The sequence below is a fragment of the Castanea sativa genome, chromosome 8 (genome assembly GCF_040712315.1).
Source record: "Castanea sativa cultivar Marrone di Chiusa Pesio chromosome 8, ASM4071231v1".
NCBI lineage: Eukaryota > Viridiplantae > Streptophyta > Magnoliopsida > Fagales > Fagaceae > Castanea > Castanea sativa.
The window spans coordinates 422,362-432,097 of record NC_134020.1 but is presented as its reverse complement, the minus strand read 5'-3'; the positions used below and the strand labels follow the sequence as shown (position 1 = coordinate 432,097).

Genomic DNA, 9,736 nt, shown 5'->3' with positions numbered 1-9,736 from the left:
AGAAATAGGAAGAAGATAGAGTTTTGATCCAATTGAAGAAAACTCAAGCTCATGTATCTGTATGGGGCTTGCTAATGGCTTCTCACAAGCATCGTAGTGCCCTCTTAGATGCATTGAGTGGAAAGGAAGTACCCATAGAAACTACACTACAAGAAGTGCAATCCTTCATGGGAATTGAAGCCCCATCTTATCCTCTCCTTGCCTTTTCCGACGAGGAATTGCCTCCTAAAGGAGCCACTCACACTAGACCTTTGCAAATCAGCATCAAGTGCATGGGTGTCAAGGTTCCAATGGTGCTTATTGATAATGGGGCAATTGTGCAAGGTTCCAATGGAGCTTATAGATAATGGGCCAATGGTGCAAGGTTCCAATACCGAAATCATGTTCTAGTGGTGCTTATTGATAATGGGCCAAGGTTCCAATGGTGCACAAGCCACTCACACTAGATGTGGAGACGATCATTACTCCTCCTTTGATTTTTAGGGCATATGACAACACTTCAAGGAAGGTTATGGGAACTTTCAAAGCTCCTTGCAAGATTGGCCCATTGGAGATGATTGTGGAATTCCATGTGATGGACATCACTCCTAACTTCAATCTTCTCTTAGGAAGGGCATAGCTTCATCCCATTAGGGCTATTCCTTCTTCTCTACACCAAAAAATGAAGATCCCATGGAAAGGAGGGATTTCTGTAGCAATTGGTGACGATGAAATCCTAGCTCCCATCTATGGACTTGAAAAAGGAGGAAGTGAGTTTCAAATGAATGGCTTTGAGTTTGTGAACATGGCTAACTATGGATTGAAGGATGAAAGGTATACTACGGATTTGCTCCCATATTGTAGCCATGACGTAATTGCAATGATGAAAAACATGGGATATATACCTAGTATGAGTCTTGGAAAAGAAGGAAAAGGGGTGGCCAAATTCCCCGATTTCAAGACTCAACTGACCAAAGAAGGTTTAGGATTCTTTGAAGGCTGCGATAGAATCAAAAAGAACCTTGGTACCCTTAATGGAAACTTTGTAAAGGAGGGGGGAGATTTTCCTTTTTGTAGCTTTCTCGAGCTTTAGGTAGGTAAGGATGGAAAAGTGCATCCTGGTTGGGAGATGTTCTTCAATGAGAAGCTTACTTTGAAGGAGAAACCTACTATGGTGTTCAAGGAAGTTCAAGAGAAAGCCGAGTGGGTTGACTACATGGATGTTGAAGCAATGGAGACTATGTAGAAGATGGAGGGGGACGTGTTCGCTGTCACTAATGAAGAGCCAAGTGATCCCCCTACCTTCATCGTGCTTGCTATGGGGCACCTAAATAATTGGACTTGGGATAGGTTTGCTAATAATATGGGAAAGAAATCTTGTCATGCAAGCTCCAATGTACTTTTCAACATTTTTGATAAGATGAATTTTGATTTGGCTTATTTTTGATTTCGCATAATATTGAAATTCTACACTTAAATGATTGTAATGAATTTGAAAATGAAATAAATAAACAATTGGAAAATAACTTTAAACCTATGGAACCAACTTTTAAAATTACTAATTTGGGCAATGGTGAGAATCCACGCTTAATTGAAATTGGCTTAACCCAAAAAAAAAAAAATAAATAAAAAGATCTCAAAAAGCTCACAGAATTTCAAGAAGTGTTTGCATGGTCTTATGAAGATATGCCTAGTATTGATCCCGAAATAGCCCAACACCACATTGATACTCATGAGAACTGAATGGCTTCTAAAGATCAAAGAAAAGGTCACTAAGCAACTGATAATAGGGTTCATCAAACCCATGCACCAAGCTAAGTGGATAGCCAATGTGTGCCCGTATCAAAGAAGGATGGAAAATTAAGAATGTGCATGGATTTTAGTAATTTAAAAAAAAACTTTCCCTAAGGATGATTTCCCGCTTCCCCACATGGATTTCGTAGTCGACCATATGGCCGATAGTTCCTTGATGTCTTTTTATGGATGGTTTTTCGGGATATAACCAATTCAAAATGACTCCTAAGGATATGAATAAGACTACCTTCACCATAGAATGGAGAATCTATAGTTACACCATGATACCATTTGGGCTCAAGAATATGGAGCGACCTACCAATGAATGCTCCTTGTCACATGACATGATGCACAATGAGGTTGAGATATAAGTTGATGACATGATCATGAAATCCAAGGGTAGAGAAGGTCATATCATTATCTTCAGAAAGCTTTTTGAAAAGATTAAGGAGTATAAATTGAGGTTGAACCCCCCAAAAGTGTACCTTTGGAGTAACAATTAGGAAATTGCTAGGTTTTTTGGTAAGAGATAAAAGGGATCAAGGTTGACCCATCAAAGATCAAAGCTATATTGAAGATGCCTCCACCCAAGAGTGAGAAGGAGATAAGGGGATTTTTAGGTCGATTACAGTACATTAGCCAATCATTACCAAACTCACCTCCACTTGTGAGCTCGTCTTTAAGCTCCTAAGGAAGAATGAACCCCATGCATGAAATGATGAATGTCAGAAAGCCTTTGATGTCAAGGAATACCTCCTGAATCCACCCATCCTAGTACCCCGAATGTAGGGAAAGCCACTACTCCTATACCTCTCTATCATAGGAGATGCAGTTGGAAGCATGCTTGCACAAGAAGATGATGATAAGAATGAGAGAGCGGTGTACTATTTGAGCAAAAGATTCCATGATTATAAGACTAGATACATGCCCATAGAGAAGTCATGTTTTGCACTCGTGTGGGCCATGCAGAAGTTGAGACACATCATTCGACCATTCCAAATATGGATAATAGCCAGAATGGACCCATTGAAGTACCTATTTGAGAAACCCACTTTGAGTGGAAGATTGTTAAGATAATTGATCCTATTAGTTGAATTCGATTTGAAGTATGTGGCCAGAAAAACAATCAAAGGAAGAGCCCTATTAGATCTTTGTGTCGAGAACCCCATAAAAGGAGATGATGGAAAAGAAGATTTCCCAAATAAGGATATTTTGGATATTGAACTAGGGGCATGGAAAATGTACATCGATGGAGCTATGAACCAATATGAGAATGGGATAAGAGTACTTTTAATGAAACGAACTGATGATGAAGAACCCATATGAAGCAAGAACTGACGATGAAAATGATGAAAGGGGAGAAGCCCCTAGTGATGATGATGAAGATAGTGGCACTAAAAATGATGATAGTGGTGACAACGATAGTGAAGACCATGATGGTGGAGACAATAGCAGTGATGACAGTGATAGTGAAGGAAACAATAGTGAAGGAAACAATAGTGAAGACTATGATAGCGGTAATGATAGGGGTGAACCCCCTAGTGATAGAGAGGACGAGGACACAAGAGCCTTCTATAAAGACTAAAAATCTGAAACATGCCTTTTGATTATGCATAATGATAGAGGTATTCATTAAAGCTTGCTATTTGTTAAGTCTCTCTCAACCCTCTCTCTGAATATGTACCTCAAATTTATAATATCTAATACCATGCCCATCTTGCATAATCATATATAATTGAGTTATATAACTCTCAAACAACTATACTAACCAACCCCAACCTTGAAAAAAAAAGATTATCACATAATCGAAAATAGCGGCCCCAACATAACATTCTATAGGCTATCATATAAGACAACCCAAAGATTATAATAAGTTATAAAAAGGGAAGACCAATGTAAATGAAGACAACAATAACACTATATATCAAACGAAAACAAAACCATAATTGAAATCAAATAGAAGAATCCCAAGAAACCAAAAATCCAATAAAAATTGCATAACCAAAAAAAGGGAAAAAGAAAATCCAAACCAATGTAAAATGAAGATGAGAAGAACACTATATATCAATTAAAACAATCGTAGAATTGAAAACAAATAGAAGAATCCCAAGAAACCAAAAATCCAATAAAAATTGCATACAAAAAAAAGGAAAAAAGAAAATCTAATAACAAAAATTTCATGATTCTTCTTTGCCATAGATTTGACAACAAAGGAAGAAGAAGAAAACATGAAAAAAAAAAAAAAAAAAAAAAAAAAAAAAAAAAACCCTGAAATCCAGAGCAACCCATAGCCATAAACCAACAAAATTCCATGAAAAAAAAAAATAACAAAAAAACCTGAATGGCCAGTTTTCGAAAGAGAGAAAGAAACATAAAAGAAAGTGCGTACTTGTGAAAGAGGAGATTGGTGGTGAATGAACAACAAAAAAGGTCCCCAAAAAAAAAACTATGAACGGCATGTGTTAGAAAACAAAGGAACAAAGTTTATCTCCAAACTAGTTTGGAGAGAAACCGTTCAAAGTCATCATATATCTTTATATTGAGTGTGAATTTTGAAAATTTAACCATTAGATTGCATGTTCTTATTACATCCTTAATGCTTACAAAATTTCAAGAAAATCAAAGATCAATTGCTATGTCATCAAATAAATGTTATAATTTACAGTTTTTGTAATCTAAAGTTGTATATAAAAAATAAGTTAATTAATCAAATAGTAAATAACATCCGATTTGAACGAAATTTGATATGCATGTTAAGAGCATAAGGAACATGAAATTCAACAGTTAGATTTTCTAAATTCACACCCAAAAAAGAAATATATGAAACTTTGTTCTATTTGTATTGGGGTTCTAAATTGATAATTAAAGTAGTCATGAGTGTCACTACTTATCTCACAATACATAAAAACGAAAGAACAGTTAGCAATATGATTCACGTTTTGAAATAGCAACATGTATAGATTTTATTAACCTAAAAGTGAACTAAGTATCCCAAATTTGTAGTTGCAAAATTGTAAAATTGAATAGGATGGACATAGAATTAACAAACTTTTCCTCTGAATACACACAAAGAGAAATGCATATAGTACAATTCTTTAATATTTGTTGTCTAACCAATCCAATTTACTGAAAATATTTTTTGAATAGTTACCTAGGAAGAAGTGAAGTTGTAGAATTTTGCAATAGCACAATGACTTCAGCATAAATCCATGATTCAGTAAATTATACATGATTCAGTACATGATCCAGCACTTGCACAATTTACTAACCAACCACTTGTAATATTTGAAAGCGCCTAGAAGTTGTAGAATCCAGAATAGCTAATTGCCATTAGACCTGAAAACATTGTTTTTTCCACGACTAACATAGATTTATATCTCACATTTTATATTTAATGTAAATGTCATATTATCCACAAAGCTCCTAAAATGAACAAAACCTAAAGACGGAGATTGTACCAGAAAAGATAAGGTATTATAGTAGTATGTAACACCAATGAACGGCCAATCACTAAATGATTTTGTTTCAACCAGACCCCAAAGGTAGGTTGGGGGGTGTGGTGTATGACATACAGTTGCTAAAGAATGACAAATGGGGAATCGAGGGGATGTGAAGGACTCAAACATACAGAGCTTTGTGCCATAACTGGAAGATCCCACTCCCTTGTTTTAATGTGAAGTGAGAGGAGGAAAGCTACATCTGCACAGGTGTTTGTTTGCTGTATCTGTGATACCAAAATCTGCACTGCTGTTTCTGAAGTCCTAACCTGCATGAATTTGATCTCAAAAGAGGTTGGGAATGGAATAGTTTTGATGTGGGTTTGTTTTGAGTGGTTTTGGTCTATTCGTGTTGTGGTTGTGTGCTGATGTGGCAGTTAAGCTGGGACAGTGCCTGTTCTGGGTGTTATGTTAATAATATTCAGCAAGTTGTTGTAACTTCAACAATTTAGAATGACGATATTCTTTGGAGATAAATCTCGTAATTTGTAACGAAAATCAGGCGGACCCCAAAGGTTCCAAACTACACATAAACATTACTTATTTGCGTTGGAGATTCTAATCTCATTTATAGTCAGATCATAATAACAAATGATAGACAGTTTGCACAAATGTTCATTGGTGTATGTCTTTGTAACAAACAAAGCCAAGAAATCAAAATTATTCTGCAACCACAACTAAAAGCAGTCAAATTTTAGAGAGAGCTGAGCAGTTGACAGAGTAAACCTTCACCAAAAGTTGAGAACAATTAAATGTCCGCATAAAAGCACAATTCAAAGAACACAAACCCATGGGCATGCTGCAACCATAACTTTGTTGATGCAACTTGATACCTATAGATTTTAACAGCTTTTGTTATGTTAGAGAAGGAACAAAGCATCAAACATGCGAAATTGTAACCAACAATTTGATCAGCAGAAATTAGATTCCATGACATTCAAATTGTAATAAAATAGCACTACAAAGAACCGAATACAAATCTGGCATTGTTGAGTTCAAATCTGGCATAGGAGTTTGAACTTTAGCCGAGATTAATAGAGAGGGTTGGGCAGAGTCTGCGTTTGCATCCTGAAGAAATAGAAGAGAAACAGATGTCAATAAGAAATATTTTGTAATGAATGATAATCCAATTGAGAAGATGATGATGACTAGAGATAAATAGTAGAAAGATAAACAATAAAAACCTCATAAAAATAAAAGGCACCCAGATATTATTGCTAAATTGCTTGGAAATGATACAATAAGAATTTCACATGCAATACAAATGGCCAATTTCAGTAGCTACAGATAAATATCTCTCTCTATATACATGTATATTTAAACAATCAGAACCCAGCAATGATCAATGAATTGCTTAGAGATGATCAAACATGATTGCTTTTACTTTGACCTGAACTACCATTATAATGAATCCAATCAATACAAGCAGGAGCAATTCATTACATATAAATAAGCAAACCAGAAGACAGAATCTATAGTCCCCCATTGGAGCCAACCTTGTTCATAGAGATTGGAAAATTTAGGCAATTACTATAGGCAAGTAGTACCAAAGCTAGATGTACCGCTCTATGAAATAAAACTAGCTGGCAGCTTGATTGCTTAGCATAATAAAGTGATGGTTCTGGAAAAACCAAACTGCACAATCAGAAAAGCAAGCAGGACCAGTTTACTTACAAATGAGAAAGGGTGAAGATAAGAAATAGCAAATACATGGAAAGATAGATATTCTAGTTAAATCTTTTAAACAGTAACATTCCACAATCCAACCAGATTAATAGGGAGGGAGTTAGGTTTGACAATAAGATTTTAGTTGTTAAAAATCTCAGAGAAAAACTGATGCATTAAAATACACAAATCACACAGACATTTCATCGAACAAGATAGTAGGCCATTGTATGAGAAAAATTACACCGATTAAATTTGCATACCCATGATCAAAATCTCAACAATACTTCAATCATGGGAATCTGGGAAATGGGAAACGAGCTCTCAGTCGGCCTCGGCGACCGTGGAAGAAAGGAATGGGCTCTGTCGGCGGTGTCGCCATTGCCGGCAACTGCTGGATTACAGCCTGGGTGGGAGAGAGAGAGAGAGAGAGAGAGAGAGAGAAGGAAAGGTTTATTTAAACATATTTGATTTTAGGTTAAGTGAAAGGCATAAACAAGAATGAGCATGATAACGCAAATACCAACAAAAGCCCTCAGAAGTCCCCAGTTTACGAGCATGTGTTAAGGGTAATAGAGTAAATTAAAATCCCATCAGGTTTAAAAGAACAAAAAACTGAGAAGACGGAAATACCCCCACCTTATTTGTTGGTGCGTGACATTATAAAAGGATAGCCAAGGTAATTTCAGCCCATGCTGTAACAGATGCTAAGTCATTGAAGTCCATTGCAATATTGAGTGGCATAACATTGCATAAGAAGATTACGAACTTCTGGAGGCCATAAGTTCTTGATAGTTTGATGAATCGAGCATTGTGACCACTCGTTTTCATACGTTTTTGCGAGATCTACGAGTAGGTAAAGAGAAAAGGAGCATCCAAGTTGATTAGATAGGCATAAAATGCGGGTAGAAATTCGGAAACTTTGAAATGCCATAACTTTTGGCTCGGTGGTCCGTTTGGGACGCATTTTTTTTTCATTTCATATAACTTTTCGAGATCTACGCAGCCCAAACTGCCGAAGGCGGTTTGCCCCAACTTTTTCGCCAAATTCCACTTATTTTTAGAGATATGGAATTTTTAAGCTTTTTTTCCAAAAATTTCTTACTTTCCAAGCTCGTTTTTTGCTATAATGGTCTACCAAGGCTAATATTTGTATGTAGGATCCTAAATAACTGATCGTAGATATTACCTCTGTGTAATTATAAACATAAAAAAACGCAAGCATCAGACTAGAAGAGTACAAATAAAGTTATTGTGAGGCTTATATCAAATGATATCCTTTGGTCTATAGGTTTGGTGCATCTGTGTCAGGTACCATTCTCATGTTCGGTCCTCCACTTTGGTACTGCATGTGTTTTTTTTTTTTTTTTTTTTCCTACATGGAACATGTGATATATTATTTAGTTCCCTCCGTATAGGTCCCCACCATTATGTTGATTATTATAATTGCGGTACATTTTTTAACAATAACAATACTCAATTGAAATTTTAATGTCTTTTTAGTATTATGTATTTATGCTAATTGTTGCAAGAAATTTTAAATATCAAATTCTAAAAGAATTCCATCATTTTTGGTCTGTTAGGCTCGTTGGTGATCAATCATATGTTGTTATTACTATTATTCTTATTTGTTCTTTTCGTATTGGCAGGAGTGTTGCTTTTCTTTTTAATATCAATTACTAAGGTTCGATACGAAATAGGGGAAGGGGAAATTAGACTCAATGCTTAGCGGAATGGAATAAAGACTTAAACTCACACGCGAACTCCAAGACAGTTGGAGTCGTGGAGCAAGTTATAAGTCACTCTGCTAATATAAACCTAAGCGATGTGGGACTAGACTCGACTTTAAACCGATTCTTTTTTTTTTTTTTTTTGATACAGAATAGGGGAAGGGAAAACTTAGACTTAATACTTAGTGGAATGGAATAAGGACTTAAACTCACACGCCAACTCCAAGAAAAAAGATAATTTTAACTTTGATATAAGAGAGGGGAGCCAGTTATTTTCCGAATGTGTTCAGTGTATCATTATTTTCCGGATGTGTTCCGTGAATTTAGGGACAATAAAATGGGAAAAGGCACGGGCCAATTTTGCCGGAGTGCGGGACGATGAGGGGCGATGCGGCGCGACGTGCACGCGGGCATGCCCCTGGGATGCCCAGGGCATGCTGCCAAGGCCAGGGCATGCAGCAGGCAAGGCCAAGGCAGCCCCCCATGGGCAGGCAGCCAAGGCCAGGGCATGCAGCAGGCAAGGCGGAGCCGCTTGCTGGAAAGCTCCTCTAAAATCATGGAATGAATTTAGGGACAATAAAATGGGAAAAGGCACGGGCCAATTTTGCCGGAGTGCGGGACGATGCGGGGCGATGCGGCGCGGCGTGCACACGGGCATGCCCCTGTGATGCCTGCCTCCGTGGGGAAAATAACCTCACTTTTCAAAAAACCCTCATCTTTAGGAAATCACCCCAAATATGTGGGCAGGCAGCAGCCAAGGCCAAGGCCAAGGCAGCCCCCATGGGCAGGCAGCCAAGGCCAAGGCCAAGGCCAAGGCATGCAGCAGCCAAGGCCAAGGCAGCCCCCCATGGGCATGTAGCATCCAAGGCCTGGGCATGCAGCAGCCAAGGCCAAGGCCAAGGCAGCCCCCATGGGCAAGCAGCCAAGGCCAAGGCACGCAGCCAAGGCCATGGCATGCTTGCGTGGGCACGCTGGCATGCCCCTGGGGGGCGCCCTGGCCTTGGCTGCCTGAGGGGCTGTGGCAGCACGGCGTGGGCACGCGGGCGAGGCGCGGGCATGCCCCGTGGGTGG

General features: G+C 38.1%; 1 long non-coding RNA gene across 1 annotated transcript; it reads right to left on the bottom strand.

Moving 5' to 3' along the window:
• Positions 1-6,042: 6,042 nt before the first annotated feature.
• On the bottom strand, positions 6,043-7,431 carry LOC142606845 (uncharacterized). The gene is made up of 2 exons (XR_012839186.1): positions 7,199-7,431; positions 6,043-6,338 (listed from the first exon to the last, which is right to left on the bottom strand). It is a non-coding gene; the product is annotated as an uncharacterized LOC142606845 (long non-coding RNA).
• Between the last annotated feature and the right edge of the window lie 2,305 nt (positions 7,432-9,736).